Source organism: Solanum lycopersicum, chromosome 2 (assembly GCF_036512215.1).
Source record: "Solanum lycopersicum chromosome 2, SLM_r2.1".
Classification (NCBI taxonomy): Eukaryota; Viridiplantae; Streptophyta; class Magnoliopsida; order Solanales; family Solanaceae; genus Solanum; species Solanum lycopersicum.
In genome coordinates, this window is record NC_090801.1 from 28,134,439 (window position 1) to 28,145,412 (window position 10,974).

Below are 10,974 nucleotides of genomic sequence, written 5' to 3' on the forward strand. Positions count from 1 at the left end.
GTGTGCAGTCCAAGGGCGATAGTGGCAAGCAACACTCGACATCATCAGACCGTGTTTAATGTCCAAGGGCCATGATGGCATGCCATGCCCAACATTGTCCATTTGTATGTATAGTTCAATGGCGATGATGGCATGCTACATTCGAGGTTAACCGACCGTGTGTGCTGTCCAAGGGCTATGGTGACATGCCACGCCCAACATCATTCAACAGGGAGTGTTGTCTAAGGGCTATGATTGCATGCCACACACGATGTTGTTTGACCGTCTGTACTGGAGAAGGGCTATACGGATATGTTATGCCTGACTTCCTTTTACAAGGTGTATTGTCCAAAAGAGATGATGGCATGCCATGCCAGACGTCGTTTGACCATGTGTTCAGTCCATGGACCATTATACCATGCCACACCTGACATCGTCCGTTCGTATGTGCAGTTCAAGGGTGATGATAGCATGTCATACCCGACATCGGCCGATCGTGTGTAGTGTCCAAGGGATATGATGACGGGCCATGACCCACGTTGTCCATTCGTGTGTTCTGTCCAAGGGGTATGAACTAATCCATGCTTGACATCGTCCGACCTTGTATGTTGTCGAAGGGCTACTCAGGCATGCCAACACCTGACATTGCCCGACCGTTTTTGAAGTCCAAGAGCGATAATGGCCTGCCACACCCGACGTTGTCTAACCGTGTGTGATGTCCAAGGGCCATGATTCATGCCACGTCTGACGTTGCCTGACTATGTGTGCTTTCCAAAGATGATGATGGCATGCCACACCCAACATGATCCGTCTATGTGTGCAGTCCAAGGGCTGATGGAATACTACGTCCAAGGTCGACCGACCGTGTGTTGTCAAATTGATATAATTACATGCCACGCCCAGTGTTGTTCAAATGTTAGTTCTATCTAAGGTCTATGGACATGACATGCTATCGATTGTGTATGCTTCCAAAGGGTGATGATGGCAGTCCAAGGTCGATGATGGCATGCCATACCTACTTCATTCGACCGTATGTGTTTTCCAAGGTCTATGATGTAAGCCACTCCCGACGTCATCAAACCGTGTGTGTTGTCCAAGGGCTACTCAGGCTTTCCACGACGACATTGCCTGAATGTGTGTGCAGTTCAAAGGCGATAATGGCAAGCCATAACGGACATCGTCTGACCGTGTTTGATGTCCAAGGGCCATGCTGTCAAGGGTGATGATGCCATGCTATGTACAAGGTCAACCGATCGTGTGTGCTGTCAAAGGTCTATGATGACATTCCACGTCCAACGTCGTTCAATTTTGAGTTTTCACCAAGGGCTATGATGGCATGTAACTCACGACGTTGTCCGACTGTCTGTACTGGAGAAGGGCTATGAGGTCATGCTACACATGACTTCTTTCTACCTTTTGTGCTATCCAAGGGTGAAGATGGCATGCCAGAGTTAACATGTTCGACCATGTGTACCATTCACACGCGATGATGGACTGCCATGCTCGTCATCATTCATTCGTTTGTGCGGTACAACAACGATGATGGCATGCCACGAATGACGTCATCCAACATTGTGTGTTGTTCAATAGTTATGATGAGAATGCTACGCGTGACATCATCTTACCCTGTGTGCTATCCTAGGGCTATGATGACATACCATTCTTGACGTCGTCTTATAGTTTGTGTTGTACAATATCTATGTGTGATTACCATACTTGATATCGTCCAACTATATTTGTTGTCCAAGGTCCATGATGGCATGCCACGCATGACGTCGTCTGTCTATGTGTGATGTTCAAGGGCAATGATAGCATGCCATGCCCGACGTCGAGCGGCCGTTTCTGTTGTTCAAAGTCTATGATAACATGCCATACCAAACATCGTCTAATTGTGTGCGTTGCCAAAAGGATATGATGGCATGCCAAGCTCGATGTTGTCCGACCAGGCATACTTCCAATGGAAATTATGGGATGCGCTGCCCAACATTGTCCGTTTATGTGTGTAGTCTAAGGGATATATAGTCTTTCCACACACGACATTATCCGATTTTGTGTCTTGTCCAAGGGACATGATAGCATACCATGCCCAATGTTCTCTGACAGTGTTTGTTGTCCAAGAACTTTAATAGATTGTCACACGCGTCGTCGTCCGACCATGTTTGCTATCCATGGGCTACGCAACTCGACTTCGTCCTACCTCTGTGTTATCTAAGGTCGATAATGTCATGCCACTCCCAACTTTGTCCATTCGTGTGTATAGTATAAAGGTGATTATGGCATGCCACTTCCGACGTCGTACGACTATGTGTGATGTGCAAGGGTTATGCACGAATGGTACGCCTGGTATTATTCGATCGTGTGTGCTTTCAAAGGGATATTATAACAGGCAACGCCCGATGTCGTCTGATCATGTTTCTTGTCCAAGGTCTATGATGTCAAGCCACGCCTGACGTCGTCCGATCCTATGTACTGTCCTAGGGCCATGTACCATGCCAAGCTCGACGTCGTCTGACTTTGTGTGCAATCCAAAGACAATGATGGCATGCCATGCCTGACATTGTCCGTCCATGTGTGCAGTCCAAGGGCGATGATGGCATGCCATACCCCACTTAATTTGACTGTATGTGTTGTCCAAGGTCTATGCTGTAAACCACGCTCGATGTCATCCGATCGTGTGTGATGTCAAAAGGATACATAGGCATTCCAGCTTCGATATTGCCCGACAGTGTGTGCAGTCCAAGGGTGATGATAGAATGTCATACCCGACTTCGTCTGATCGTGTTTAGTGTCCAAGGGATATGATGACAGGCCATGACCCACGTCATCCGATCGTGTGTGCTGTCAAAGGGGTATGATGTAATCCATGCCTAATATCGTTCGACTTTGTATGTTGTCAAAGGGCTACTCAGGCATGCCACACCTGATGTTACCCGACTGTGTTTGTAGTCCAAGGGCGATAATGGCATGCCATACCCGACGTTGTCTAACCGTGTGTGATGTCCAAGGGCCATGATACATGCAACGTCCGACGTTGTCTGACTGTGTGTGCTTTCCAAAGATGATGATGGCATGCCATGCCCGACATTATCCGTCTATGTGTGCAGTCCAAGGGCTGATGCAATGCCACGTCCAAGGTCGAACGACCGTTTGTTGTCCAAGGGATATAATTATATGCCACGCCAAGCATTGTTCAACTGTTAGTTCTATCTAAGGTCTGTGGGCATGCCATGCTATCGGTCGTGTATGCTTCCAAAGGGTGATGATGGCAGTCCAAGGGCGATGATTGCATGCAATACTCCACTTCATTCGACCGTATGAGTTTTCCAAGATCTATGATGCAAGCAACGCCCAACGTCATCAAATCGTGTGTGTTGTCCAAGGGCTACTCACGCATTCGACGTCTGATATTTCCCGACTGTGTGTGCTGTTCAAGGGCGATAATGGCAAGCCATAACGGACGTCGTCTGACCGTGTTTGATGTCCAAGGGCCATGCTGTCATGCCACGCCCAACATCATCTATTTGTATCTGCAGTCCAAGGGCGATGATGGCATGCTATGTCTGAGGTCGACCGACCGTGTGAGCTGTCCAATGTCTATGATGACATTCCACGCCCAACGTCGTTCAACTATGAGTGTTGTCCAAGGGATATGATGGCATGCCACACATGACATTGTCCGACCGTCTGTACGGGAGAAGGGCTACGCGGGCATGCTACGCTTGACTTCTTTTTACCGTGTGTGCTATCCAAGGGTTATGATGTAATGCCACAGTTAACATTGTTCTACTATGTACCATTCACGCGTGATGATGGAATGCCACGCCTTTCATCATTCATTCGTGTGTTCAGTACAAGAGCGATGATGGCATGCCATGGCAGTCCTCATCCGACATTGTGTGTTGTTCAATGGCTATGATGAGAATGCCACGCCCGACATCATCTTACCATGTGTTCTGTCGAAAGGATATGATGGTATGCCACTCTTGACGTTGTTTGCAAGTATGTGTTATACAATGGCTATCCGTGATTACCACAACTAATATCGTCCGACTGTGCGTGTTGTCTAAGGTCCATGATGACATGACACGTCTGACATCGTCCAATCGTGTGTGTTGTCCAAGAGCCAAGATATTAAGCTACGCCCAACGTCATCCGATTGTGTGTGTTGTCTAAGGGCTATGATGGAATTCCATGTCTGACGTCGTCCGTGTGTGTGCAGTTCAAGGGCGATAATAACATGCTAAGTGTATCGTCGTCCGACCATGTGTGCTATCCAAGGTCTATGATGAGTTGCCACACTCGAAGATGTCAAAACGTGTGTTCTTTCTTACGACTATGATGGCAAGCCATGCCCGACGTCATCTGACTGTGTGTCTTGTTGAAGGGAAATGATGGAATGCCACGCCCAATTTTTTAAGACCGTATGTGTTGTCCAAGGGCGATGATTGCATGCAATGCCTGACATAGTCAATTCGTGTGTGCAGTCTAAGGGCGATTATGACATTCAACACCCGAGATCGTCCGACTGTGTGTCTTCTTGAAGGGAAATGATGGAATGCCACACCCAAATTTTTAAGACCGTATGTGTTTTCCAAGCGCGATGATTGCATGCAATGCCCGACATAGTCAATTCGTGTGTGCAGTCTAAGGGCGATGATGACATTCAACACCCGACATCGTCCGACTGTGTGTCTTATCAAAGGGCAATTATTGAATGTGACGCACAATTTTATCCGATCGTATGTGTTGTCCAAGGGCGATGATGGCATGCCACACCTGAAATTGACCCTTCATGTACGCTTTACAAGGGCGATGATCATATTTAATGGCTGACATCGCCCGACCGTGTGTAGTGTCCAAGAAACATAATGGCATGGCATGCCATAAGTCATCTGACCGTGTGTGCTTTCCAAAGGCGAAGATGGCATTCCACGCCCGACATTATCTATTTATGTGTGCAGTGCAAGGGCGATGATGGTATGCCATGCCTGATGTCATTCGACCATGTGTGCTATCCTAGGGCTAGGATGTCTTTCCACACTCGACGTCGTCTGACCGTGTGTCATGTTTAAGGTCCACGAAGTCATGCAAGGCTCGACGTCGTTCGACTGTGTGCACTTACAATGGACTTCGTGGATATGCCACATCCTGACATTGTTCGCCCGTGTGTGCTGTTTAAGAGCGATAATAACATGCCATGACTTACGTAGTGTGACCGTGTGTACTTTCCAAGGGCGATGATGGCATGCCATGCTTGACATAGTTCATTCGTGTGTGTAGTACAGGGGTAATGATGGCATGCCACGACCATCATCGTTCGACCATTAGGCTATAAAACGGAGATGAATGCATGCCGTGCCGAACTTCGTTCGACCATGTGTACGATCCAAGGGCTACGCGGGCATGAATCGCTTATGTCGTTTGACTGTGTCTGTTGTCAAGGGCCATGATGGCATGCCACACCCGACGTCGTCAACCTGTGTGTGCTTTTCAAAAGCGATGATGGCATGTCACGCCCGACATTGTCTATCTATGTGTGAAGTCCAAGGGCGATGATAACATGCCATGTTCAACGTCGACTGACCGTGTGTACTATCCAAGGGCTACGATGACATTCCACGCCCAATATCGTTCAACCATGTGTGTAGTCCTAGGGCTACGAGCGCATTCTACATCCGACTTCATTTGACCATGTGTGCTCTCCAAAGGCGATGATGGCATACCATGCCCGATGTCGTTCATTCATGTGTGTACTACAAGAGCGATGATGTCATGCCACGATCGATGTCGTCTTACATAGTGTATTGTGCGATGGTTATGATGACATGTCACACACGATGTCGTACGATCGTGTGTGCTGTTCAAGGGGTATGATGTCATCCCATGCACGACGTAGTTCATCCGTGTGTGTTGTCCAATACCGATGATGGCATGCCACGCAGGACATTCTTCATTTGTGTGAGCACTACAAGGGCAATAATGGTATTTCATGACCGACGTCGTCCGGCCGTGTGTGTTGTCCAATCGTTATGATGACATGCCAAGCCCGACATCGTGTGACCGTGTATGCTATTGAAGGTCAATGATGGAATGCCACTCTCGACGTCATCTGACATTTTGTATTATCCAATCGCTACGCGGGCATGCCACGCCCGATGTCGTTTCACCGTGTGTGCTTTCCAAGGGACATGACTGCGTGCCAAACCCGACATCGTCGGACCTTGATTCTTTTGTAGGTATAGGACTACAATAAATCATTGCATTTGTAAGTAAATCATAAGACAAAAGAGATATTTGAATTAAACAACAACAAAAGAAAAAGACTCAAAAATAAACTAAGGCATGGGGAAAGGGCTCACGGGTTTAAGAGGAGTAAAAATATAATTTTTGATCGAGTTGTTCTAAAATTATGTTCATGATTCTGATGTTTTATGTTCATATAGGGAATTAGTTTTATACCTTATTTGCATAAGAACATGTCATATTCATAACATAAATAATAAGTAACGATTTAATAATGTAAAGTGACTTAATTTTGTACAAAAGGAATGTTGCTTTAGGAACATCTTTCCTTGATCATGCATAGTTCTTATGTGTTATGTGTCTACACCCATACTTAGAACAAGTGTGAACTAACCTCATATTTTGTTATTATTTTTATAGATGCACGTTCTATAGAAGATTGAAGATTCGATGAAGCAGTTTTTAGTAGTGATCTCAACACTTTAGTAGGTCCTCTTGAATTTGAGGATGATACGTTTGTTTTTCTAGCTTTAGTACATTACAGATAGCTAGTGGATATTTTTCCTAGCTTTCCTTTTAAACAGTTGTTCTAAAATTTTCTAATTAGTTCATTTGGCAAACTTTTTTTATTATTATGATTCTCTTTTTTGATTGTTTAATCTTAAATAGATGGTTACTTTAGTTTAAGCTTAATATAATATCATTCTTATGCAGAAATTATATGAAGTCTATGTATACTTCATTATGTTTTAACAAAAGTTTTGAATTTTCCATAAAATTAACTGTATGATTGTTATGAAAGCTAAGAAGAGGTTTGTCTGTGAACACTGAGAGGTTAACGAAGCTGGACGTATTCAGGTTCCAGAAGCTGGGTGTGACATAGACAAGAGTAGTCATGGCATTACCACGCCCAACATTGTCCGGCCATGTTTGATGTCCATGGGTTATACTGACCTGCCACGCCCAGCTTTGCCCAAATATGTGTGGTGTCCAAGGTCTATGATAGCATGCCACGCCCAACGTTGTCTGACTATGTATACTGTCCAAGGGCAATGACGATATACCACACCCAATGTCGTTTGACCGTATATGCTGTCAAAGGGAGATTATTTATGCCACGCCGACATAGTCCTTACGTGTGTGGAGTCCAAGGGAGATGATGGCATGCAATGCCCGACATCGTTTATTCATGTGTGCAATACAAGATTAATGATGGCATTCCTTGACTGACATCATCCGACATTGTTTGTTGTCCAATGGCTATGATTAGAATGCCACGCCCGATGTGATTCGACCGTATCTGTTGTCCAAGAGCTATGATGGCATGCCATGCATGACATTGTCCGATAGTGTGTTATCCAATGATCATTATGGCATGCCACACCTAACTTCGTCCAATTGTGGGTGCTATCCAAAGACTATGATAGCATGTCAAGCCCGACGTAGTCTAACTGTGTGATGTCCAAGGGCCAAGATATCAAGCTACGCCCGATGTATTCTGACCGTGTGTATTTTCAAAGAGCACTGTTGGCATGCCACACCCGACATCATCCATGTGTGTGTGTAGTATAAGGCCGATGATATCATGCCACGCCCGTCATCGTCCGACCGTGTGTGCTATCAAAGGGTTATGATGGCATGCCACGCCTAAAGTCTTCTAAATATGTGTGCTCTCCAAGGGTTATGATGGCATATCACGCAAGACATTATCCGACCATGTGTCTTGTTTAAGGGCAATGATGGAATAGCATGACCGATTTCCTCAGACCGTATGTGTTGTCCACCGGTGAAAATGGCATGCCATACACGACATAGTCCATCTGTGGGTGCAATCCAAGGGCGATAATAGCATTGAACGCTCGAGATAGTTCGACTGTGTGTGCTGTTCTAGGGCCATGATGGCATTCCATGTCTGAATATATCCTATCGTGTGTGCATTTCAAGGGATATGATGTCATGCCACGCCTGACGTTTTCCGATCATGTGTGTTGTCGAAGGATTATGATGACCTGTCACGCCCAAACTTATCCAAGAGTGTGTGCTGTCCAAGGGCTATAATGGCATGCCACGCGCGATATTGTCCGATCGTGTGTCTTTTAAAAGGGCCATTATAAAATGTCACGCCCTATTTTTTATGATAGTATATGTTGCCCAAGGACGATGACTCAATGCCACACCCTAAATATATCATTTTTATGTGCAGTCCAAGGGCAATGATAGTATTCAACGCTTTACATCGTCCGACCGTGTGTGCTTTCTAAAGGCCATGATGGCATGCCACGACCGACGTTGTATGACCGTCTGTGCTTTCCAAAAGCAATGATGGCATGCTAAACCAGACATTGCGCGTGTGTGTGTGCAGTCCAAGAGCGATGATGGCATGCAATGCCTGACGTTGTCCGATTGTGTGTACTATTCAAGGGCTTGGATGGTATTCCACGTCCGACGTCGTCTGATTGTGTGTCATGTCCAAGGGACATGATGGAATGCCATGCCCGACGTCCTATAACTGTGTGCACTTTCTAAGGACTAAACGGGCATGCCGCATCCTTACTTTATTTGACCGTGTGTTCATTCCAAGAGCTATGATGGCATTCCATGGATGACATAGTCCGACTATGTGAGTTGTTCAAGGGCGATGAAGGCATGCCACGCCCTACATTTTTCATTTGTATGTGTGTTACAAGGGTGATAGTTGCATGACAAAAGCCTTGTCGTCCGACTGTCTTTGTTGTCCAATAGCTATGATGACATGCCATGCCAAACATCATTCGACTATGTGTTTTGTCCAACAGAAATTATTACATGCCATAACAGACGTCGTTTGACTATGTGTGTTGTCCAAATACTATGATGGAATGCCATGCCTGGTGTCGTCAGTTTGTGTGTGCAGTCAAAGGGCGATGATAACATGACACTTCAGACATTGACTAACCGTGAGTGCTTTCCATGGGTTATGATGACATGCCACGCCCAATGTCGTTCAACCGCGTGTGCTGTCCAAGGGCTATAATGGCATGGCACGTACGACGTCGCCTAACTCTGTGTGCTGTCAGAGGGCATTGCGGGCATGACACTCCCCACTTTATTTGATCGTGTGTTCTGTCCAAGTGAGATGATGGTATACCATGCCGGACGTTTGTCCGACCATGTGTACTATCCAAAAGAGATAATTAAATGCCACGCCCGACATTGTTCATTCATGTGTTGTACAATTCCTTGGATGGAATTCCCACGACTTATATCTTCTGACATTATGTGGTGTCTAATGGCTATTATTACAAGCAACGCCTGACGTCGTTTGACCATGTGTGTTGTCTAAGTGTTATGTTAGCATGCCACACCCGACATCATCCTACAGTGTGTGCTATCCAATGGCTACGCGGGCAGGCCACAACCGACGTCGTCCGACTGAGTGTGCTGTCTAAGGGCCATGATTGTATGTCACACCCAAGGTTTTTTGACCGTGTATCTTTTCCTAGGGTTATGATTGCATGCCACGCCTGACGTTGTCCGACTGTGTGTGAATTCCAAGGTCATTGATATCATGCTATGCCCGATGTTGTCCAACCATGTGTGTTGTCCATAGGCTATGATTGCACTCCACGCGTGATGTCGTCCATGTGTGTGTGCAGTACAAGGGAGATAGTGCCATGCCACGCCCGAAATTGTCCGACTATGTGTGCTATTTAAGGTCTATGATGACCTGCCACATCCAAAGTCATCCATCGTGTCTGCTATCTAAGGGCTATGATTGCATGTCATGCCTGATGTCGTCCGACCTTGTATTTGTCAAAGGACAATCATGGAAAGCCACGCCCTATTTTGTTTGACAGTATGTGTTGTCCAAGGGCAATGATGAAATGCAAACCCCGACATTGTCTGTTTGTTTATAAATTCCAAGGGTGATAATGGGATTAAACACCTGACATCGTCCCACTGTGTCTGCTGTCCAAGAGGCATGATGGCATGCCTTGCATGACGTCGTCCGACCGTGTGTGTTGTCCAAGTAAAATGATTGCGTGCATTATTCTACGTCGGCCGACCGTGTGTGCTGTGCAACGGCTACGCGGGCATGCCTCGCTCGATGTCCTCCGACTATGTGTCCTATCCAAGGGCCATAATGGCATTCCATACCAAACATTGGCCGATTGTGTGTGATGTCCAAGGGCTATGATAGCATGCCACGCTCTATGTCGTCTGCCTGTGTATGATGTCATAGGGCAAAGATATCATGATACGCCCGATGTCTTCTGACCGTATGTATTATCCAAGGTATATGATGGCATGCCACACCTGACGTCGTCCTTGTGTATGTGTGCAGTAGAAGGGCGATGATAGCATGCCACGCCCATTGTCATCCGATCGTGTGTGATGTCTAAGGGTTATGCGACTTGCCACGCACGAAGTCATCCAAATATGTGTGTCGTCGAAGGACAATATAGCATGACACGCCCGACATCGTCCGACCATGTGTGGCCTTAAAGGGCAATTATGTAATGCCACGCCCCATTTTGTCAGACTGTATGTGTTATCCTAAGGTGATTATGGCATGCCATGGCCGACATAGTCCATTCGTGTGCAGTCCAAGGGCGATGATGGCATTCAACGCCCGACATCATCAAATTATGTGTACCGTTCAAGGGCCATGATCGCATGCCATGCCGGAATTCGTCAAATTGTGTGTGCTTTCAAAGGCCTATGATGTCATTCCACGCCCGACGTCGTCCGATCCTGTGTGTTGTCCAAGAA